This window comes from Aquila chrysaetos (genome assembly GCF_900496995.4).
Source record: "Aquila chrysaetos chrysaetos chromosome W unlocalized genomic scaffold, bAquChr1.4 W_unloc_2, whole genome shotgun sequence".
Classification (NCBI taxonomy): Eukaryota; Metazoa; Chordata; class Aves; order Accipitriformes; family Accipitridae; genus Aquila; species Aquila chrysaetos.
In genome coordinates, this window is record NW_024470322.1 from 3,144,035 (window position 1) to 3,168,701 (window position 24,667).

General features: G+C 41.2%; 1 protein-coding gene across 3 annotated transcripts in view; it reads right to left on the reverse strand.

Annotated features, from left to right (window-relative positions):
* The window catches only part of LOC121232945 (tyrosine-protein kinase Fer-like), a 216,201-nt gene extending 208,353 nt beyond the window's left edge, over window positions 1-7,848 (reverse strand). For all 3 annotated transcript variants that reach the window (XR_005931770.1, XM_041121461.1, XM_041121462.1), the window contains exon 1: window positions 7,710-7,848. The gene's annotated coding sequence lies outside the window, so the exon portion shown is untranslated. The remainder of the gene's footprint in view (window positions 1-7,709) is intronic.
* Between the last annotated feature and the right edge of the window lie 16,819 nt (window positions 7,849-24,667).

Consider the following 24,667-nt stretch of genomic DNA (forward strand, 5'->3'; position numbering starts at 1 on the left):
TAGACATGGTCTATGCAATCTGTAGTTAGAATACTCTTAAAAAGTACAAGTGCATTTCAAAAGGCCAGCATTCAAAGAAACAATATCTGGCATCAATACATACAGGTATTTTCTCAGGTTTGATATTCCCCTGCTTGGTGTACACAGATGGCTTGATGGTCTGACCCAGTAGGACATCTATTTAGTCTAGTGCTCTGTTTCCAACCATGGCAACAGGATATGCTGTTTCAGTATAGTGAACAAGCCTGGCTGTTATTTGTGGCTTGTTCATTCTTGTGCTTCCCCACATTCAGTTACTGGATTAGGGAAGAAATATTAATAGTTCCATTTTTTGCTTCCCCACACAACATTATAACAGTAGCACTGAACATGCAGGACAGATTCCCAGACAGATTTTACAACTGCAGACTAGTGGTAAAATTGGGAAGTCCAAAGTAAAATCTAAATGCAGAAAAGATTTACTATGGAACCAGTACAAAATATGGGAAGTTTGAGACACAAAGATACTTTCTACTCCAGTGCAGAAAATACAAAAAGAAAGTGTGAAAGATATTACAAATAAAATCTTCCTCAAAAAAAAGAGGCAGAATAATATTTTATCTTAAAGGAAAAAAAAAAGTAGAGATGGCATCATGCTTTAAAGTAGCTAGATCAAGAACTGATGACAATGAACACACAAAATGACAAATTAATACAGAAAGACCTTCAAAAATTGCTTACCCTTACTGTGAAGGGATCTTTCCTACTTCTGGCAGATACCCATGAGCTTTATCTCTTTTTCCACACATGAACAATGCTTGCATAATTTGACATGTGAAATCTGAACTTGAAGTCTAGCACGTTTTGTAAAGGTAATAAAATTCCAGTGGCACCAAATAGAACAAATGAGTTTCAACTAGTTTAATCTTTATTTTAAGATGAGATCTATATCTCACTATAAAAATTACTGGTTATGCAAATTAGCCAATCAATATTTGGTAAGTATTAACAGTTAAAATATGTCCCAGAGTCAATTTTTTTTTTTTAGAATCACTCCCAAAATAACAAACTAATAAATGATGAAAAGTAAATTCTCAATGTACATTTAATAATATATTGTGAATTCCTTGAACAGTTCTGAATTTCAGTATAGTTACCAAACATGGTTTGTGACTTGTCTCAATCATCACCACCAAGAACAGCGATGCTGTAAGATTCCAAACTAAGCAATGATAAATTTTGTCAGTACGTCAATGAAAAAACTTCAATGACAGCCACATAAATCTTCGATACTGCAACACTGCCTTCAGCAAATAGAGCCAATATTCCAGCATTAGTAGTCTTCCTGGATTCCAGCAACAGCTCTGAAAACAGTACTTTTCACATCCAATCTACACCTAAAGATTGCAATCTATCCCTGACACATGATAATGGCCATACTGGGTCAGATCAAAGGTCCATGCAGTCCACAGTCCTGTATCCTGCATCTCATTTGCTTTTGGTCATTGGCAGAGTAGGGAAGAAAAAAAGCACGTATATAGCAATACTTTCCCAGGATACTCTCCTACCCTTGTAATAACTTCTGGCTCAGGAATTTTATTATATATTGCCATGAAATATATCTGGGAAAGTGACTGTTAATCTTAAAATAATGATGGAACCATAAGCACCAGTTAAAATTTGTGGTTTATAATGTGAATGACAGCCCACATATTTAGAACTTTCCAGGCCAAGATAGGCAACTGATAAACCACAAACCAGAAGCAAGCCTGGCCTCCAGTTAAATTCAGAACAGGGAAGCACAGCATATACGTGGACCTTCAAGAATGCGGCATATGGAACAGGAATTGTATGCCAAGAGGCTCATACTTACTCTTGATCTGCTATCAATTCCCATGCTACATGGGCTCCAAATTGCTTAGCATGGCACATATTTTGCAGCCCTACTCTAAACATTAAGAATACTGCAAAAACAGAAGACGATTTGGATTCAGGAGAAACAAATGCTCAAATTCAAGGCTTTAGTAATGATTTAAAGACCACTTTACAACAGGTGATCAATTTACTATACAGTCCATCTCAATTTCTGAATGTGAGGCTTATAATAATCATATTCCATTAACGCAAGGAAATCATTCTTACACCTCCATCCACACCCCAAATAAAAATTAGACTATTAAATAACTGAAATTTCTCTTAGTATAGGATCTAATCCTGGAATATACAAAAAAGACCATGAAACATAAAACGCATGCTTTACCTATCATTTGTTTACATTAATCACACATTCAGAATATTAATCTATACATGCATTGGAGGATAACTGTATGCAATATAAACTAGCCTTCACTGACAACGTTTCCATAGAGCTACCGCTATTAATAGACATCCACAGTGGTAATCTAAAGCTAGCTTGATCATTTCAAAACTGGTCTGAAATATCAGTCTACCCAATAAAAAATAATCAGCTTATTTTCAGGAAGGTTTTCCCGCAAAAGGTAGCTTATATACCTTGAAAAATTTTCCCCAAGAAATTATCCTCAGTATACTTCTCTTTATACCTGCAGCTACTTCTTCTGACTTCCACTTTCTAAAATATGCTTTTGTTTTCTAGGAACTCTGTGAAAGTAAAACAGACCAAATACATGATTTTTATTTTATTTCAGCATGTATTGTAAAATACATCACAAAAAAATAAAATTGGATAAGTTACTTTGGATTTTCAGATTATTACCAGAAGATATTTAAAAAAAAAAAAACAAAGAAGAGAGAAAAGAGATTTGAAACAAATAGAAAGAACAAAGATTTCTCAATTACTGCAAGTAGTATTATCCTATGACTTCACACACACAATTTTGAGGGAAGAAATAATTGTCTATACACATGCAACCAAAGATAGTTCTTTTTTTTTTTTTTTTAAGTTCTTAGAATTTCTTTTCTTATGAAAGTGCATTATATCAGGAAAATAGATAAATTCATTTATTTGTGAAATTTACACTTGATAAAACAAAAAGGAAGCCCATTAATAAGGAAAGGAGAAGCATGGGAGAACAAAAGATAATATATGGGAAAGACAAACTTAATAACAGTATTTTCAACAGACTGTAAGGAAACAAGTGGCAACCTGAGAAAGTGACTGACCAAGACACTGAAATTTCTCAAAACATTCAAAATTCAAGCTGCAACTCTGACTATAGTCTAGGTGAAGTGAACTGAGAAAGAAGACTGGATCTTTGAAGTTGTGTGGGTTTTGTTGTGGTTTTGGTCTTTTTTTTTTTTTTTTTATATTTTTACGTACGTGTGTGTGTGTGTGTGAAAAATGGGTTTTGCCTATAGCTTGTAATTACAAGCTAATCTATATAAGCTACATCCAGACCAACATAAGTATTCACATACAATCTAATACCAGTTTAAAATTAAATCTTTAGACAGGGCATTCTATATTTGTTTAGCCATATGCCCTTCTAAAAAAAATAGACACAAATTAAACAAAATTTAAAGAGAGACAGCCAGACTATGTAAGGGTAAAGAAAAGAGAACTGTTTTGCAGATCTCCATTATTTAAAACAAAGTACTTATAATGGTATGGTTATAACATTTTTAAAAAGTCTTACAATGGGATAATTTTAGTTCATATTCAAGCAGACATTATTTAGTATTCTTTTCTGGTTACTTAGTGACAGTCTAGAAACTAAGTGCTGCTTAAAACAAATACAAAATTTCCACTCTTCATAACCAATAATAGGAAAGACTAAGTGATGCTTACATTCAGCCACTGTAAAGAAACAGCAGCTATGCAAGCAAATACAAAAGGATAAAAAAATGCAGCAGGCTAGAAGCATTACATAATTCACTACAGTTTTAATAGCAGATACAAAAAAATCTTATGAGAAGTTCCAAAGACCAAGATTCAGTTATGTAAGAGAAAGCCCACACCAGCAAAAAATTACAGGAGGAAAACATTATAGTAAATTTGGCTCCAGTCCTCCTATCACAAATACAAACCATGTAGAAACACCAGAACACCACTGGACAGGAACACTTTTTTCCCCCTTTTCAGGTTCAGACTCATGAAAGTGAAAGGCATGTTACCAATAACACCTAAAGACATTCAAGTTTTAAGCAAATGTTAAAGAACTGCATGTTGTAAGATGCCCCTGTCTGAAAATTCCATTTTAATAAATCAAATTACTGATTGGAGCCACTTAACACAGACAAACTGTATCTTCTGCTCTCTGCACACAGACAATACACCCACCATTCTTCACTAAAAACTATACTATCACATATGTAAGAAGGGATAGTTTTTGTTTATCAATGTCTCTCATTTTCTCAACAGGCAATTTCAGGGGGAAAAAAGGACTCATGATTAATGCAGTTTAATACTATTCTGAATTGTATTTCTGCTTCTGCCGAAGAGCTCTTACATAATGCTAAACAAATCACAAACTTTTCACAGGTTGCCCCTACTTGAAAGGTAATTGATTTTTCATTAGATCTTAATTACAGACATTTATTTTGATGCTTAAACTTAATTTCTTAACATTTCAGCTCCTCATGTTAACATAAATAACTTCCAAAACAATAATATGAAAAAATTTTGAAGTCATACCCGCAAATATGACTTTATGATGAGATGACAAGAATCCAAATTTCCCATCGCATTAAGTCGATTAAAAGAAAAAAAAAAAAAAAAAGACATTTTAGAAGCACCCTTGCTGATTTCTAAAAACTACTTCCAAAACTTTCTATACACCACATACCATCACACACACATGAAGCTCTTAAAAATAGTGTCCTGGCTTTGGCTGGGATAGAGTTAATTTTTTTTTCTAGTAGCTGGTATAGTGTTATGTTTTGGATTCAGTATGAGAAGAATGTTGATAACACTGATGTTTTCAGTTGTTGCTAAGTAGTGTTTAGACTAATGTCAAGGATTTTTCAGCTTCTCATGCCCAGCCAGCAAGGCGGCTGGAGGGGCACAAGAAGTTGGGAGGGGACACAGCCAGGGCAGCTGACCCAAACTGGCCAAAGGGGTATTCCATACCATGTGACGTCAATGCCTAGTATATAAACTGGGGGGAGTTGGCCTGAGGGGATCACTGCTCCGGAATTAACTGGGCATCGGTCAGCAAGTGGTGAGCAATTGCATTGTGCATCACTTGTTTTGTATATTCCAATCCTTTTATTATTGTTATTGTCATTTTATTATTGTTGTTATTTTCATTATTATTTTCTTCCTTTCTGTCCTATTAAACTGTCTTTATCTCAACTCACAAGTTTTACTCTTTTTTTTTTTCCGATTCTCTCCCCCATCTCACTGGGTGGGGGGGAGTGAGTGAGCAGCTGCGTGGTCCTTAGCTGCTGGCTGGAGTTAAACCATGACAGTCTAAAGTTAACTATCTTTTCTTGAACCCTGGAAACAAAGCTAAGAATTCCATTGCTTCACTATTAACAAAAGTTTCCAAAATAAATCTTTCTGCAGAAATGCTGCAGTGATCTAATGCAAATGTTACAGAGCAGAAACTTGCAGCATATTCACATACACAGTATTTTAGATCTTTCTGTTCCTTAACAAAATGGTGAATACTCAACAATTCCCATGTCCCTCCTGCATAATAATCCTCCCTTCTTAAGTTTTCTAAAACCATTTTTATAATGTAAATAAATCAAAATAAATCAACACTATAATTAAGACAGTATTAAGTGGAAAGTATTTTCTCTTAAGATAAAAGCACATAGCAGTTTACTTTCTGCTGGAATGAGCATAAACTCTCTTCTCTTGCTGCTGCCGATCCTTCCCTCCTCCCTCCCCCCCCCCCGCAAAAGAATTCCCCTTCCTTTTCCTAAACCCACTTCCCACACACAGAAAAAGACTCCTCCCTGTGAAGGGATGACCTCATGCAGCTAATCCATCCTTGTATGCAGCAACTCCAGGCTTGCTGCCAGCTTTCTCTGCCTTCAGGCAGAGAAAGCAACATACCTTCCTTCACCCTGCTGATAGCTCAAAAAAACATCAATAAGTGGCAGCCGATCACTTTATACATTGAGAATCCAAATATCAACTAAAGAACCACCTTTTTTTGAAAGATTCAGTTGTGACAAGAAGTAGTCACAAGTAAGTTGTGACTATAGTTGTAGGAAAGCAGGGAAGGATCTTGGTGATAATTAATAAAGCCTTTGCTCAGTTTAAAAGTAACTTTGTATATAAGACAATCTTTTCCTTCAAAGAAGTATCTTTGAAAGCTCAGCTCTTTTGGGGTTAACATTCCACAAAGGTTTACTCTAAACTTTTAAGAGTACTGATAACCTGCTACAAACACATTAAAAAGGAATTTATAAAAGGAGAAATGCACAACATACACATCTCACCAACAATAATCATTATGGTAACTCAACCTATGGCATTAATTACCATTTGCTTTGACTGTGAGCTGTTTAGAAGTATGAACTTTCCACCTTCTTGAGTCTTCCAAAGGCTAACACACGTATAGCAAAACATATCAGTCATTTCTTTTCTAGACAATATACCTTTATTATATATAACTTAATGTGTGCAATAATTAACTTAAAATAATATCCAGTAATTTCTTTTGACCTTAAATCAAAAAGTTTCAGATGTTGCCCAGGTTTTTCTTACATTGCAACTTGTTAAAAGAAACTACATTAAGATATAGCAGAATATCCAAGTCACTTTGTGTAGGTTTGTTACAAAGTGGAGAAAATTTATGTCAAGTATTTGGAAGATATTTTTTCTCACTGCATTTAGAAAGTCAGAAAACAGTCTAACTTGTATCAAAATAAAAAAAAAAAAACCACCCACACACAGATGTTCATGTGGGATGAGTCACTTCCAAATCTGTATGTTTACATAAATTTAAACAAAACAGAAACATATTCCAACACAAAAAGGTATCTTTAATGCCTTTCTATATCTTGTGCCCTCATATACCAACATGTCAGCATTTGGTATTCTTAAATACCAAACCCATGAACAGAAAACAACATGTTTACTTATAGCAGATTCAAAAAAGGCACATGAATAAGAAAGGGACTTTTTGGTGTTACTGTGTCAGCTATCTAGACAGCCTCCAAATCTATATTCAAAGTTAAGAAAGTCTCTAAGCTGTACAGAATTGCTAGAGGAAAAACAAGGCCTTATTTCCCCATTTATTTGAGGGGAGCCACGCATCATAAAGCTACAAGTGGTGACTGGGGCACTCCCCTCCCCCTTTTATTTCCCCCCCCCCCGCAACATTTATAGCCCAGTGTGCCTTGGTACACCAGGAGCAAAGCAAGGGAGCTGCAGCTCTGAGGCCAGGCGCCCCGGGTACTGGCGGGGACAGGCACTGCAGGAACCGAACTGACTTGGCCCTTTCTCTCCCTTCATCCCCGAGGATGCCGCCGAGCCCGGGCCTCACATGCCCGGGGGCCCACTCGACCCACCAGGCTACCAGCTACGCCAAGGCGGAGCCGCCACCAGGCAAGAAGCACTCCCGACTACTCCCGGCACCGCCACCGCCACACCCTCAGAAGAAAGCACGAGCTGTATCGAGTGCGCCCGGCCTGCAGGTAAATCAGCTCGCGGGGCCTACATGCCGCCGCCTCCCATGCCCCAGCTCCCTCGCGGGTGAGCAAGACACTGCGGAGTATAGTCACATCCCACGCCAGCGACGACGCTCCTGGGATGTAGTCACCACCACATGCACCGCACCATACACAGGACCTACCTGACAAACCGAGACCCTCCGCCACGACAGGGGTCACAACCCCACCAGCATCACATGAGCAGAGCCAACGAATCAACGCCAGACTCACTTCTCCCCGTCAACCAATCTGGGCCCTCACCGTCCCTTGGTGACGCTCTGTGACTGGCGGCTAGTAAGTGAGGGAAGGGGCACTGCTGCTCCCGTTCCCCGGCTAGGAGGGAGGATGCGATTAGCTTCCGGGGGGGGGGAGCCGCGGGTGGTGGGTGCTGTGGCGCCTCGCGGGGGGCTTTGAGGGGAGGCCAGGACAGACACCCCTCGCTCGCGCCTGTGGACTGTGTTCCTAAGGCCACCGCCCTGCCCTCGGCTTCTCGCCACTGAACTCCGGTGCCTATTGCTCTTGCTTGTTAAAGAGCAGAGTAACCAAAAGGCGACGATGGTGCGGGCGGTTGGGGGCCCGGCCCGTTAGGCCCTGCGGAAGGCAGGCAGGGCAGCGCAGGCGGTTTGTCCACTCAAAGTGCAGCCCCTCGGCCGGGGCGCTAGCGGGGCAGTGTGGTCAGGCTACAGATGGTGTGGCAAAGCCACCAAGGGTATTGCTACAGATACTTGTAAGGGAGAAAGAGCCTAATACCCGTTCACAGCTGTTTCTGGCATAATTTACTATGCATGGTTAAACTGTTGTGGCTTTCTGTGCCCATCAATCACTCTAACAAGAGGTAGATATTGGAATTATATATATGTAATACCTATTATGTCAGAACCTGTGGTAGACCACCAACTGCCAGCCCAGGCAGTGATGACAGTAGCTCCCAACACTGCAGTGTCAGATGAGAATGAATATGTAGCTGGGTGCCAGGGTGACCTGACAATATCAACCTCAGCAGCCACTTCTGGTTCTTTTCTTTCTGTAGGCAGAAATGCAGAATTTTCAGCAACTACCATACCATCAGAGGCGGATTGCTCTCATACAACAGGTCAAGCATAGGAGTGACCTTTGAGATGCTTAAAAGCCACATGAGATGAAAAGTCAAGTCTGCCATGCTCTCTGTAATGAGATTCATATGGACAAACATTCCTAAAATTTCCCATTAAAATGTGTGAAAAATCACTGTTGAATATAAAGTCACCTGTGCATTAAAAAGTGCTCTTAAAATCTACCACTGCTGGAAAACAATACATCACTTTTTTTTTTACTAAATGTTTTTAACTATCTTTTTAATCTCTTTAATCACTTTTGACTTTTCCAAACAGTCTCAAAAATATTTTTTTGTATCCTGATTTTAGCATCAAATGTTGCCACCTTCAAAAGTTAGTGGAGAATGGAAACAGAAGATTTGATTCAAACTTTAATAACTGGTGAGGAACATTTACATAATTAAAATGTTAAAATATAATGTACACCAAGTTTCATATATTTGTATAATTTTTCTGCTATTTAGTACTTGATGATGGAAATGTAGGTGAGAACATAAAAGAAATGTAAGAGACAAAATATGGCAAAGCCTGAGAAAATAACTCATGGACATTGCAGCTTATGGAGAGAGAAAAAAGTCTGATGTTTTGTTATCTAGAGAATTTAGTATCAGGAACGGGTAACAAGAAGCGGCAAAAAAGTTGAGCTATTATTGTGACACTAACTTAAGAGGTTGGGGAAGCATTGCATGAATATTAGTGTTCTATAGTCTCTTTTTAACAAGCTCTGTTTTAAGCAAAGAATTAAATTTAATTAAGAAGTAGTAACAAGGTCTGATATTGCAATGCATTCCATGCATAAGAACATAAGAACCATCATAACAGGTTAGATTAGAGTTACAGACAAGTATCTTGTTTCAAGTAGCAGCCAGTAGCTGGTATTTTGGAAGGAGTCTAAAAAACAGGACATGGGCAGAGCAATCCTATTCCAATCCAGGACTTAAGCTACAGTTTCTAGACCATCATGTTTAAAAAACACTAGTGAAACTATGCTGTGTGCACTCATCTGGCTGTGTTTTTTAAGCCACTGTGCTTTTTTCTTCCTTATGGAAGTCTTATGGAAACCATTTCCTTTATTTACTTATCAGGTGAAAAAAAAAAAAGCTTCCTACTGTACTTCCTCCATATGCACCTCATTGCAAGATTGGGACCTAAAATTAGAAGCAAATTTGCGTAAGATTAAATACACAATGGAGACAAATAACCAAAAGCTGTTATTTGATTTGCAGTAAAAAGTGGTTTTTTAAGATGTAATTTATCGTTGGATACTTTTCAATAATGTTATGTTTGGGATAAAAATATTAATTTAGATGCAAATACAAAATTCAACATAAGAAATCATCAATGACAAGGTTTTATGACACATGCAGGTGCAGACAGCCTTATTCAGTCCTGTTTCAGCTATACTCAAAGATTATATCCTATTGTATTGGGCAGATAACTTGTCAGTCAAGTTGTACACATGACTAAAGAAGATCTTTTATGATTATGTCTATGGTTTGGTAATTTAGCCAGCCTTGATAGTCTTGAACCTGATGAGAACCAGTAGAAGCTGCTGTGAGGTTAGAAGAATCTCTCTCCTTTAGTTTTCCAATTAGAGTTTTAAAAATGTACCAAAGAACAAGCTTGACTTTTGAGGAAGAAAGGATTGCTTGTTTCTTTTTGTAATTAGTTGTTTTCAAACCCTTCGTATATTTATTAAATGGAGGGGAAAAAAAGGGTAGGCCTATACTGTGGTCACTGCAGTATCATGTAGAAATATGCAAGCTAGTCTGAAATTTAAATTAATTTCATTTAGAAATTGCAACCAATAATTGAATAGGAAAAACATTAAAAGTGTATTAGCACTTGCAATTAAAAGCCTAAAGTAACAACTTTATTCCTGACAGGTTGCAGATGCTAATCCTCTCCTCTCTTCCCCACCCCAGTCTTCTTGCTCTGAACACGTTCCTTTCCCACTCAGACCCATACATGATTTCCTCTGCCCCAGTCCTACCTGGCCTGAGACAGGGCCCATAAGTTCATTAACATCAGCACCTTAAATCAGCTAGTTTGGACAACTGTAGCAGTCAAGCATCGCTTCAGACGGCATTGCAAAATACAGAATCTGCCTGAGAAACTCAGTAAGCATATGAACACATGCTGAGTTCTGGGGTGCAACACCTCAACACCTACTAAGCAGAATGCTTCATGGCTGAACTAGTTGAAGTAATAGCAACTGTCTAGTAGAAATACCAGAAGAATTAAATTTATTATTCTGATTCTGTCTTCTCTTCTCACATGACTCATCTTCTGTAAACTTTCATGCTTTCATTTTTGCAAGCTTCCTACTTACTGAAGGAAGAATCTTCAGTCTTTCTATCATATTCTATTCTCCCACCACTGTGACCCTAGAAATCCCAAAGGATTTGCTCCTAACATAGCAAGAGTCTTGTCTTATTCAGTTAAGCTCTAGGTTTCAAGAATCCTTTCTTTTTTGTTGCCAGTCTATAATTCAGTCAGCACATTTTCATGATTTTGAATGTTTTTTTCCTACCTTCATCTAATTTATTTTTGTTTATGGTTCATTGCCTTAGATTCCTGAATGCAAGATGCAAGTATCTGTTTTATACTGCCAATACTCATGTTGAAAAACCTTAAAGTTATTCTTAGATGACAGACACTTTAGCATTGTATTACTTGAAGAATGCTAACAACTTTAAATGAAGTTACATGTGTGGAAGGAAATAAAAATGTAAGTGTTCCTCAAAATCACTCCTTCAAATAGCTAAATGTCCTGGTTTCAGCTGGGATAGAGTTGATTGTCTTCCTAGTAGCTGGTACAGTGCTATGTTTTGAGTTCAGTATGAGAAGAATGTTGATAACACTGATGTTTTCAGTTGTTGCTAAGTAATGTTTAGTCTCAAGTCAAGGATTTTTCAGCTTCTCATGCCCAGCCAGCGAGAAAGCTGGAGGAGCACAAGAAGTTGGGAGAGGACACAGCCAGGGCAGCTGACCCAAAGTGGCCGATGGGGTATTCCATACCATGTGACGTCACATCTAGTATATAAACTGGGGGGAGTGGGGGCGGGGGGATCGCCACTCAGGGATTAACTGGGTGTCGATCGGCAGGTGGTGAGCAATTGCACTGTGCATCATTTGTACATTCTAATCCTTTTCTTATTACTGTTGTCATTTTATTAGTGTTATCATTATCATTATTAGTTTCTTCTTTTCTGTTCTATTAAACCGTTCTTATCTCAACCCATGAGTTTTACTTATTTCCCGATTTTTTCTGCCATCCCATTGGGTGGGGGGGAAGTGAGTGAGCGGCTGCATGGTGCTTAGTTGCTGGCTGGGGTTAAACCATGACACTAAAGTAGAAGGCAAGTCATTGCAAAAATTCAACATCAAAAAATCTCTTGGATATACTGAAGTGAGGGATATAAATAAGTTAATAAATTCCCTAATAATTTCAGGCTTTTGACCAACAATGAGATTCCTTGATCCTCATCAAGGGCATATGAATTCTTTCCTGTTCAGTTAGATTTGCTGCAATTTCTTGATGAGTTAGGTATAAATGAATATTGCTAAACTTGGAAAAAAATGCAGTTAACTGTTTTACTCATTCTTTACCTTTCTAACATGTCTTCTATTTGCTATTGCTATTACTATTACTATAAAGAAATACAGTAAAAAGGTTTAAATGACTACACAAAATGTGTATAAAAGCATTGGAACTTTTGTGCCAGATATAGAATGCAATTGCTACTGTTATTATTATGTATGAAAATTAATCTGATTCTTCTATTACATATCTAGAGAATAACATCATAAAACCCAGGCATGCTGAAGCAATAAAACTAAGAACATGTGAATACAGAGCAGAGCAAACACCTGAAGTTTTTCTTTTCACTTTTGCCATAGACATTCTATTGGACTTGAGCAAAACTCTCTCTCTGCCTCAGTATCTCTGTCTATAAATGGCAACATTAATACTTTCCTTGAGGCATTGCACTGAGTTTGCGTGGCAAGGTTTTGGTAGCTGGGGTCTTGTGTGGATTGTCCGGCTCATAGTTCACAAATGAGTTTCACCATGTCTAGTGCACACAGGCAACTCATGGGGGGTTACAAAAGTGACCCAGCCTTGGATTGCCTTGAGGCCCTGTCTCTCTGCAGAGACGACTCACAGGGAGTTGTGTAGACAGCTTAGCCCTGGGTTCTCTGATAAACCCTAAACTAAACGGGGCGGTGGCTGTGCCATTCAAAGAACCAAAACCTGAACTGAGCCTTGAAATCCCTTAACAAATAGTATGCCCTGAGTCTCAATCCAACCACTATTCAGTTGCCTGAGGAAGCAAGGTAAAAAAAAAAAAAACCTGGAGGGTTTCAGCTTCAGTTTCAAATGACAACCTTGTGTATTCAAACAATCACAGACCAGCAAAGGAAAGATAAGGGGAAACTCCACTCAGATATACATAACCCATTTAGGCATATATCATAATCCACTCAGACATAGTCATACACACCATTCCACAAGTCAGGGGATAAAAACTCTAAGATTCAGGTTGGAAATGGGGGAGTCGCTTCTCCAACTATACAGTTGGCTTGTGAAGGAAACCCTTCCCCTCCTTGATTGGGATGCCGGTCGAGGTAGCTTCCCTGGGATTGAGAGCCCTTACCTGGAGGGGTAAGTGAATATTGTTTATGCTTGAAGTTTGTAAACGCGTGTGTGCTTGTGGTTGTCTGTGAATCGCTTGTGGTTGTAATAGTGTACTACTCTTGCCTTAAAAAATTGCAATAGCACATTCCTCCATTGTATCTGTAAAACCTGCAATAGTGGTGTGTTAAGTCTGTAAGTGAAGTTCAAATAAATCATTTGCTTGAACCTTGCACTTGAGTCTGCGAGTGAAGTTCAAGTCGTTTGCTTGAACCTTGCAGTGAAGTCCTTTTCCGTCACATTAATTTGGTGTAGTTGGCAGGATACAATGGAGGAACTATTGCAGAAACATGGTCGTAAACCTTCTCCTGCAGACAAGGAGAAGGCAAAGAAGTTGTGGAGAAGTAAAGAGAAAGTGGTGGCATAGGTAGAGCAGTGTAGGAAGGAACAAAAGAAAAAGAAAAAAGGGAAAGGTAAAGGAATCCTGTGCACTGTTTTTGGAGCATGTCTAACTTGTGCACAGGAGGAGGCACTGAAATCTGAGACGGGAAAAATAACTGGTGCAGCTGATCTCATTGAAGCTACAAAATTCAGGGCATTAGAAACTGAAGTTGAAGTGACCAAAACTGCTTTAGAGGCAGAACGAAAGATAAGTGCGGCCTTGAGTGTTCATAATGGACAATTGGAGGTTGAAAATGTGTTTTTGAGAGATGAATTAAATTCTGAAAGGGAGAAGAACAGAAAATTACTAGAAAAATTAAATTTGTTGTTATCAAGTGCTCCAACTCCCTCTCCCGCCCAAGTCAGGAATCTAGTTATGTGTGCCAATCCTGACACTTGGGACGGGGATATCTGAGGCGACCCAGATGATGAATCTGATGGGGCAAGTAATATTGAAATTCGACCCCTCATTAAAACGGAGGTACAGTCGAGGGCCAGGAATGATTGAAATTTATCTACGACCCAAACCACCCCGTGGTCTGGACCTGAGCTTGCACAAATGCAAGAGAAATTTTCACGCAAGCTGGGGGAAAGTGAAACTGAATTTTTATGGTGTGTGTCATTGAATGGAGGGGATCGAGTCTTGTTGAGCGAGGAGGAAGCTAGGGGATATTGGGGTCCTGGTGTGTTCCTTGATCAGGGTCCCTTGGGGAACCAATCCTTGACGCTCAGAGTTGCCTATTGGGCAGGGGGACTAGATTCTAGAGAACGAGGTGAACCTCTGACTATTAAAACAGCTGGATTATCTAGGCTGGCTAAATCAGTGCAAAAGGCTGCCTGTATACAAGCCATGTACAAGCGTGGGGAGCAGGGTATTCCCCTTGCTGCTCTGGTTGATCCGGTCCACCTTAAACCATTAATTAGAGGTCTCCCTGACGTCCTGAAAATTTATGCGCAAAACCTAAAAGAAAAAACGATACGGGCAATTGATCATAATACTTGCAAGCCCAACCAGTGACAACAGCCTGTTTTAACATGGGGGGAATTATTACAAGAAATAGTGATTTATGGTAGAGAGATGGGCTGGTTAGAGGAAGGTTCAGATTCACAGCGCCGAGTCCAACAGGCACGATTTTTCAAGGAGAATAACTCCCATCCCCCTCGACAAATCTATTCTCGTTCCGACTCTCAGCGCAATGAACTATGGAAAAAGGCATTAGCATTAGGAATACCACGCTCAGTGTTACATGGGCAGTCCACAGAAAATATTCGTACACTGATAAACCTGGTGGAGCAGCCTATTAGCAAGGCTATGGGATGTACTGATATCTCCAAAACGCAGGAAAGTAAACCCTCTGCTCCTGCCAACCCTTACTCAGGCTTAAGGAAGGATTTGATTGATCTAAAAAACTAGGAAGCACGGGGGGAATTTCAGGCCGACCCACTCGCATTGATGTGCGGAAAACAGACTCCACAATCAGTGAGATTGTAAAGTAGGTATGTTCATTCAGCGCTGGGCAGCACGGGGGGTAGTCCCACCAAAGTCGTGCACGCCCGACTCGGCAGTTCGCTTCAAGTTTATACAGTCAAGTGTTACATATTCACAATATGCCTATACATATGCATGACCTATCCCCGCTTCATATTAAAATGAGTTCCGAGAGGTCATTTCCATAGTCTCCTCTCAACTGCGCTTGCGCAGTGCCTCCTTATGGTGGTCGTCTGGTGGTCGCAGAGATGAAGATAGATGACTCCTCTTCATCACCGCTAGTAACCTCTTTTCTTGCGCAGGCTCAGTGGTTTCTTGGTATTCACCCAAGCTGCAAGACCAGTCTTAGCTGGCTCTTGGGGCCAGCTCCTGCTTCTTATCAGGAACTGTCTCTGCCTCATTGGCTGGTTCTTGGGACCAGCTGTTCTTATCAAGGACTGTCTCTACCTCAGCTAATTTCAACAATGTAAGCGCTAAACATCATCTTTCATCCCCCTTTATTATGTCTACTGAGATTCTTTTGACTCCCCTTGTCTCAGTCCCCCCTTTTCTAGAAAATAGTAAATTCTTTTACTATATCTAATCCTAGTACTTCTAATACATTGTTTCCCTATCTAGCATTCTCTCAAAATATTTGTTGGCACAAACAGTTGTTTTAGCCATGTTAAATTTGGCAACCAGGAAGTTAGTTTTTCCCATACCTCAGAAAATCTCTATTAAGTATCATCTTGTGAGTTGAACAAACACGTTCCCATCCCATGCTACACTCCTTGTCCCCACGGTTGCCCATATTACCGCGTAAAAACTAAGTGTCCATCGGGTTTTGTGGTGACTTTCCATGGAGTTTTGGGTGTCTTTTTCACTCTGGTGTGATGAATCCAGGCGTTCTGTTCCTTGATTCTGATTGCAGTAAAGGAGGTGAGTAGTACTTGGAATGGTCCTTCCCACTGCGGCTCCAGAGTTTTTTCTGTAAGAGACTTTATATACACATAATCTCCTGGTTGTATATTATGTACAGGCCCATCCAAACCTCTCCCTCGAGTCCCAGCCACATGCTTCCTGATTTTATTAAGTTGCTTACCTAATGCTACCATGTAAGAAGTCATAATTTCATCCCCTGCTTGTACAGACACCCCTCTCTGTATCCCATAGGGTTGTCCATACAGGATTTCAAAGGGGCTCAGTCCTTCCCTCGCCCTTGGTCTTGTTCGTATACACAGAAGGGCTAAAGGGAGAGACTGAGGCCATGTCAAATTTGCTTCTTGTCCTAATTTCACAATTTGCTGTTTGATTAAGTGGTTCATTTTTTCCACTTGACCACTCGACTGGGGGTGATATGGAGTATGAAGCTGCCAATCTATACCCAAATGGCGGCTAATTTGTTGTACTATTTTTGAGACAAAATGTGGTCCTCTGTCAGAGGAGATGGTTGCTGGAACCCCAAAACATGGTATTATCTCTTGTACCAGTATTTTAGTTACCTCCCGAGCTTTAGCCGTTCTTGTTGGGAATGCTTCTGGCCAACCTGAGAAGGTATCAGTTAATACTAGTAAATATCGATACCCCCCCTTTTCTTGGAAGTTCTGTGAAATCAATTTGCCATTGTTGTCCAGGCTTATTGCTTTTTTCCAATCTAGCCCATTTCCGGCTTGGGGGTATTCTTAGGATTAGTCTGGAGGCAAAGATCACACTGTTGAGTCACCTGTCTCACCGTGGTGTATAAATTTCTAGCCACAATTTCTCTTATCAAATGATTATACAGAGCGTCTGTTCCCCAATGTCTTTTCCTATGTTCCTCCCGTATCAAATGACATAATAAGCAAGAGGGAATAATTAGCTTTCCCTGTGGGGTATGAGCCCATCCTTCTTCATTATATGACCCTCCTAAATCTGTCATAAGCTTCTGATCTTCCCTGGTATATTCTGGCTTACCTTCTAGGGAGATTTGCCTATCAGGAATTAAGGCCCCTTCTATTTTTACCTTTGTTTTGGCCATTTGTTTTGCCTCTCTGTCCGCCAGTTCATTCCCTTTTTCCAAATCTGAGCTCGCTTTCTGGTGTGCCTTAATATGCATAATTGCTGCTTTCTTAGGGAGCTGGACAGCTTCCAGTAACTTCAGAATTTCTTCTGCGTGTTTGATATTTTTCCCTTGGGAACTCAATAGTCCTCTCTCCTTCCAAATTGCTCCATGTGTGTGTACAACTCCAAAGGCATATTTTGAGTCTGTATAAATGTTCACAACTTTGCCCTGGGCCAATTCCAGGGTGCGGGTTAGAGCAATTATTTCTGCCTTCTGTGCGGAGGTGTTCATGGGCAAAGCCCCTGATTCTATTACCTCTTGGCTGGTGGTGACGGCGTATCCCGCATGTCGATTACCATTTAGGACGTAACTGCTTCCGTCTGTGAACCAAGTTTCCCCGTTTTCCATGGGGCTGTCTTTCAGGTCTGGGCGGCTGGCGTATGTTGCTTCGATGGTTTCCAAACAGTCATGATGTACCGGTTCTCCTGTGTTCCCGCTGAGAAAAGAAGCTGGGTTGACAATGTTAGTGACTACAATCTCCACATCATCCTGCTCTACCAATATAGCTTGATATCTCAGGAATCTTTGTGGAGAGAGCCAATGTCCACCCTTTGCTTCCAGTACTGCTGATACTGTGTGAGACACCAAAACAGTCATTTTCTGGCCCAGAGTAAACTTTCGGGCTTCCTGTATGTTCAGTCAACCGCCCGCAGGCATCCAGGCCAACCTTTTGCAGTCGCGTCTAACTGCTTAGAGAGGTAGGCAACTGCCCGTCGATATGGACCCAGGTTTTGTGCTAATATTCCCAGGGCAATGCCCTGCTTCTCATGGGAGTAAAGAAGAAACGGCTTACTCACATCTGGGAGTCCTAAGGCCGGGGCCGACATCAAAGCCATTTTCAGTAGCTCAAAGGCTCGTTCGGTCTCCTTGCTCCACTCAAGGTGTTTCTGCTCAGTGGCGTCCATGTCATACAATCTTTCTCTGTTTTGGTGACGATCAGGTTATCATCCACATACTGCAACAGCTTCCCCTCCTCAGACGAGGCTTCCCAGGATTCTAAGTCTTTCCAAAAATGGTAGGACTATTCTTAAATCCTTGTGGCAACACTGTCCAAGTGAGCTGGGTCTTTCGACCACTCTTGGGGTTTTCCCATTCAAATGCAAATAATTTTTGGCTGGTCTCATGGAGAGGGAGGCAAAAGAAAGCATCCTTCAAATCTAAAACAGTAAACCAAGTCAATTCAGGTGTTAATACGGTCAACAAGGTATATGGGTTCGCCACTACCGGGTAAAGATCTTCAGTTATCTTATCCACTGCCCGTAAGTCTTGGGCCACCCGATATGACCCATCGGGCTTCCGAACAGGTAATATAGGGGTATTGAATTCAGACTCACACTCTTTTAATAATCCCAACTGCAAAAATTTTTCTATCACCGGCCGGATTCCTTCTCTGTCTTCCTTCTTTAGGGGATATTGTTTAATTCTTACTGGCTTTCGGCCTTCCTTGATCCTAACTTCAACAGGTGGAGCACTTTTCGCTCTTCTAGGTGCATCGGTAGCCCATACCCCTGGGTACACTTGGTTTAAGATGTCCTCGTTAATGCTTCCTTCTAGGGGGAGACTGGTTAAGGTTAGGCTCAATATTTGAATATATTGCTGATCTTTTACCTCCAGAGTAATTTCTCCCTTTTCAAATACAATTTTTGCTCCCAATTGTTCCAACAAGTCCCTTCCCAAAAGTGCCTTTGGGGATTTGGGCATATATAAAAATTTGTGAATACCCCACTGTTTTCCTAATTTATATTCTAAAGGTTTACAAAAATATGCCTTTTCACTTTGGCCAGTCGCTCCTTTCACCATGACATAATCATCTCCCAGGGGCATCAAAGCTTGATTCAGAACCGAGTATGTTGCTCCTGTATCTACCAAAAATTCTACCTCTTGTTGTGTTTTCCCTAGCTTAATTATAACCAGTGGATCCGCTAGGGTAGATTCCCCAGGTTCCCGTCAATCTCCCTTCACATGGGCTACCGTTCTTCCTGGTTTAGCCCTCTGATCCTCCTTCTTGTTCTTTGGGCATTCCTTTTTCCAATGACCGAATTTCTTACACAAAGCACATTGATCCTTGCCCAGTCGGGGCAAGTCTCGTCTAGGCCCTCTTCCTCTTTCTTCCTGGATAACAGCCATTAATTTCCTTTGCCCCTGCCTATATCCTTCTTCTCTGTTACTAAATACTCTCCATGCTTCATCCAACAATATTTCTAAATTCCTACCCTCTGTAGGGCGTAATTTCTGAAGTTTGCGCCTTATATCCCCTGTAGATTGACCCAAAAACAGGGAGACTAATTGTTGTATTCCTACCCCTGACCCAGGATCCAGTGGTGCGCTGCAGCGCATTACATCCCTCAGTCGATCCAGGAATTCAGATGGAGACTCGGAAGGACTCTGTTTGACTGCATATAAAGCTGACCAATTTATAGTTTTGGGGATTGCCCTCTCCATTCCTTTTGTAATCCACTCCTGATACCCCTGCAATCTTTCCATATGTGCAGATCTATTAACATCCCACTTTGGGTCTTGGAGAGGGAAATATTCCTTAACGTCCCCTCCTGTAATCTTATAATGATCTTCAGCAAGGTTCCCTGCTGTTTTTAAAATCAGCTGTTTCTCTGTCTCAGTCATATATTCCAATAATAGCTGTATATCCTTCCAATCAGGGTTATACTGTTTTACAATAAATTGGAAATGCTTAGTTACACTTACCGGATCACGCCTATAATCTTTTGCAACCTTTTTCCATTCCCCTAGGTCAGCAGTAGAAAAGGGTACTTTGATTAACATCGTCCCACCATCTGGCCCCACCGCCTCTCGGAGAGGTGCTTGTAAAGCTGTTGAGGTAGTTTTCTTCCTAGTACGGGAAGATACAGGGCTGTTCGGGGGGGTCGGAGTTCTGTCTGAGTCCGCATCCTGTTCCTGTGGTCGAGGGGGAGGCTTAAACAAATCAGTTAGATCTTGTTCTGGTGCCTGATGGATTTTATTTGTCTTTGTACATCTTTGTCCAATACTACATGCCAAACAACACCGCCTCAGTTTACCTCTAAGCTCCTTGTTGTTCTCTCGCTCAAGTGCAAGCACCATGGGGTCCTGTGGGGGTACCATTCCACAGTCCCTTTGCCACTCTGGATGATTTTGGAGGGTGAAAAACATGTCTGCATATGAAACCTCATCTCATTTTCCTTCTTTCCTTAAAAACAGCATTAGTTGTAATAGAATATTATAATCTATTGACCCTTTAAGTGGCCACTTAGCATCACCTTCTAACTTATACAACGGCCACCATTGATTGCAATGTTTAATAAGGTTTTTTTTACTTTCCGTACCTCCGGTCCCAACAATATCTTTCCAGTGGGCAATTACACAACCCAGAGGACTCTTCCTCAATACTCCTCCTTGATTGTTTCCCATTTTAATACTCCTCCTAATGATTCTTAAGTTTGATTTTGGCTTCTCCTTTTAATAAGCTTCCATGCAAATCGTTTCTTACACTTCTTTATAGTCTTCCCCCAGTTTTCCTCCCACACGTCCCAAATTTCTGTAATTAAATTTTCCCTTACACACCAATCTCACTATTTCGGATTCTTAGTGAGCTCTTTCCCAATCATAAAAGTATGGAATTTGGGGAAAACACTCAAGGCAGTCTGGTTTCCGTCTGCTAGATGTACAGTACCACCTCCTCCCACAAGATTTACACTTCAACAAAACCCAAGCCGGATGCTAATTATTATATAGTCCAGTTGCAAACCCACATACAAAGCAGGGAATCACCCCTATTAATACGTAAAGACATTCACACATTAACAAACATACATACACCTATAAATTTCAACATATCATTTCCACACACCCACACAAAATCTTTAACATTAAATTTCCAAACATTCACATCATACAATCATCGCTCCAGTTGACAACCATTCAGCAGCTGCAAAAATAAACCAAGCGCAATTGCGAGGGGGTGCGCTTACCCTTCTCCTGCCTCTTATATACCAGTCATCGACAGGTACGTCCTGGCTCCCGATACCGGGATACAGTGGTCACCCCGGATTTGCTCGATCTACCCCCAAGATCGCTGGCGGCCGCTCTATCGGTCAGCAAATCCCCCCTTGTTACCATACAGGGTACCCTCCTCCCATACGGGGACACTGCTGCACGCCAGACGTCTCTGCGCGATTTACCAGCTGCCCTGGCCCGTACTTTTACACGCTCCCTCTAAGACACATACCGTTTGGTCCGCGGCTTCAGGAGGTTGTTGTCTGCTCCCGCGGTGAGTGGCTGGCAGCGGAGGCTCCTCCGAGGAAAGTGCTCGGGGCACGCCTAGGGGTCCCGCAGTGGAGCAGAGAGTCTCCTGGCTGGCTCACCAAACTGACGTGCGGAAAACAGACTCCACAATCAGTGAGATTGTAAAGTAGGTATGTTCATTCAGCGCTGGGCAGCACGGGGGGTAGTCCCACCAAAGTCGTGCGTGCCCGACTCGGCAGTTCGCTTCAAGTTTATACAGTCAAGTGTTACATATTCACAATATGCCTATACATATGCATGACCTATCCCCGCTTCATATTAAAATGAGTTCCGAGAGGTCATTTCCATAGTCTCCTCTCAACTGCGCTTGCGCAGTGCCTCCTTATGGTGGTCGTCTGGTGGTCGCAGAGATGAAGATAGATGACTCCTCTTCATCACCGCTAGTAACCTCTTTTCTTGCGCAGGCTCAGTGGTTTCTTGGTATTCACCCAAGCTGCAAGACCAGTCTTAGCTGGCTCTTGGGGCCAGCTCCTGCTTCTTATCAGGAACTGTCTCTGCCTCATTGGCTGGTTCTTGGGACCAGCTGTTCTTATCAAGGACTGTCTCTACCTCAGCTAATTTCAACAATGTAAGCGCTAAACATCATCTTTCATCCCCCTTTATTATGTCTACTGAGATTCTTTTGACTCCCCTTGTCTCAGCATAATATCCAGCTTAGAATGGCCTAACCAGCATATTGATCCACATATTATTTTAGCCACTGGCCCCAGATGAATACCTGTAAATTTTCTAATTGATACTGGAGCCCAAATAAGTGTTATCACTGAAAAAACAGCTAAAAGTTTAGGATTGACCCCTACCCGAGAAAAAATAAATAGGAGTAACTGGAGTCCCTGAAACCAGACCAATTAGTAAAATATGTGTTTGGCTTCCAGGGGAAAATCGAATGACTAAGATAAAGGTGGTCATTGGTCCGTATCGAAATAATATACTAGGATTTGATGTCCTAGCAAACAAAGTCTGGAAACTGCCTGATGGGACAGTGTGGAGCTTTGGAGCCCCACCCTGTGAAGTTCGGGTGCTTGAAGCAGCCATTAAGTTACCCCCTTCCAGAGTAACGAATGTTAATCAATATCCTTTACCGGCTGCTGCTAAAGCAGGGCTCAGAGAGGTGATCAAAGACTTGGAAAATCGCGGCATTATAACTAGAGTACACTCGGCCTATAATTCTCCAGTATGGCCAGTACGTAAACCCGACGGCAGATGGCGACTGATGGTTGACTACAGGAGACTTAATACAGTGCCACTCACAGCCGCTGTTCCTAACATTGCTGACCTAGTCACCCAAATCCAAGCAAAACATCACACATGGATGTCCACATTGGACGTTAAGGATATGTTTTTTATGATTCCTCTTCAAGAGGAGGATAAACCTCAATTTACGTTCACTTGGGAAGGAATACGATATACTTTTAACCGACTTCCCCAAGGATACAAACACTCCCCCACTATTGCCCATAATACACTGGCAAAAATATTGAAGGAAATAGAAGTCCCAGATGGGATAAGCGTGTACCAATATATTGATGATATCTTAATTGGTGGGGACGACCAAGAGACGGTCAGAGAAGTGTCTAGTCAGGTTTGGGCCTCACTGACTTCATTGGGGTTGGAAATCCCTTCCGCTAAATGTCAGGGACCAAGTCAAGAGGTTAAATTTCTAGGTGTTTGGTGGTCAGGAGGAGCCGTAGCTGTACCAGCTGATACCCTGGGAAAAATAGAGGCTGGTAAAGCTCCAGAAAATAAGAAGGAACTACAACAGATACTTGGGACTTTAGGTTACTGGCGAAAACATGTCCCTGGATTTTCCATAACTGCTCGACCTTTGTATAATTTAATTAAGAAGAATGCCCATTGGCAGTGGACCTCTCAGCATGAGGAGGCCTTGAATTTACTGATTTGAGAACTACGCATATATCAGACTTTAGGTCCCATACATCAGACAGATCCTATACAGATTGAGTGGGGATCCAGTGAACATGGTTCCCATTGTAACTTATATCAACAGGGACCAGAAGGCCCTGATAGACCTTTGGAATTCTCTTCTCATTCATTCAATGATACAGAGCAACGATACACTGATTGGGAAAAGGATATGTTATCGCTAATACAAGCAGTAAAAAAGGCTGAACGGATTCGCACAAGCCAGGATATTGTTGTTCGGGGTCCTTTCCTTCTTCTGGAATCAGTCAGGAAAGGGACTGCTCCCCCCGAGGGAATTGCCCAAAAACCCACTGTCCAGAAATGGTACTCTTACTTGGAAGGTATCAGTCAGTTAGTTACTATTACTGAAGGGCCAGTAAAAGTATCTAAATTACAAAAGGATGTTAACGCAGACCCTTCTATGTTAATCAAACCTAATAAACCATCACCTATTTTAGAAGCACCCCCGTTTACAGTTGAATCAGACCTGACAGGAGTATGGTTTACAGATGCTTCTGCAGTATGAAAAAATCAGACTTGGCAATATGCAGCGGTGGCTCTGGAGATAAAGACAGGAAGAACTGAGATTGAAAAAGGAGAAGGTAGTGCCCAAATAGGGGAACTACGAGCTGTATTGTTAGCTGTGAAATTTGGGGCTCAAATTATATATACTGACTCCTATGCAGTGTTTAAAGGGGCAACAGAATGGATAGGACGTTGGGAAGCCAACGGTTGGCAGGTCAACCGGGTTCCAGTGTGGAGAACAGAGGACTGGAGGCAACTATTAGAAGTAGGACAAGGAAGAACATTACAAGTAGGATGGGTGAAGGCACACGATAAAAACCTTACTGAGGCTACTCACTGGAATAACAAGGTTGATTATCTCACCCGCATACATACATTAGAAACGGATGAAAGCACAGATGCACAGGAGTGGGCAAGATTGAGAGAATGGTTACATGAAAGGCGTGGCCACACTGGAAAGGCCGATCTGTACAAGGAGTGTCAAGCAAGAGGGTGGCCTGCCACAGTGGCTGACTGTGAAAGGACAATAACACACTGTCCACAGTGCCGCTTACGATTAAAAATGGATCATCCGAACCAAGCCCCACCTTTGCATATCAGAGCAGGAAAGACAT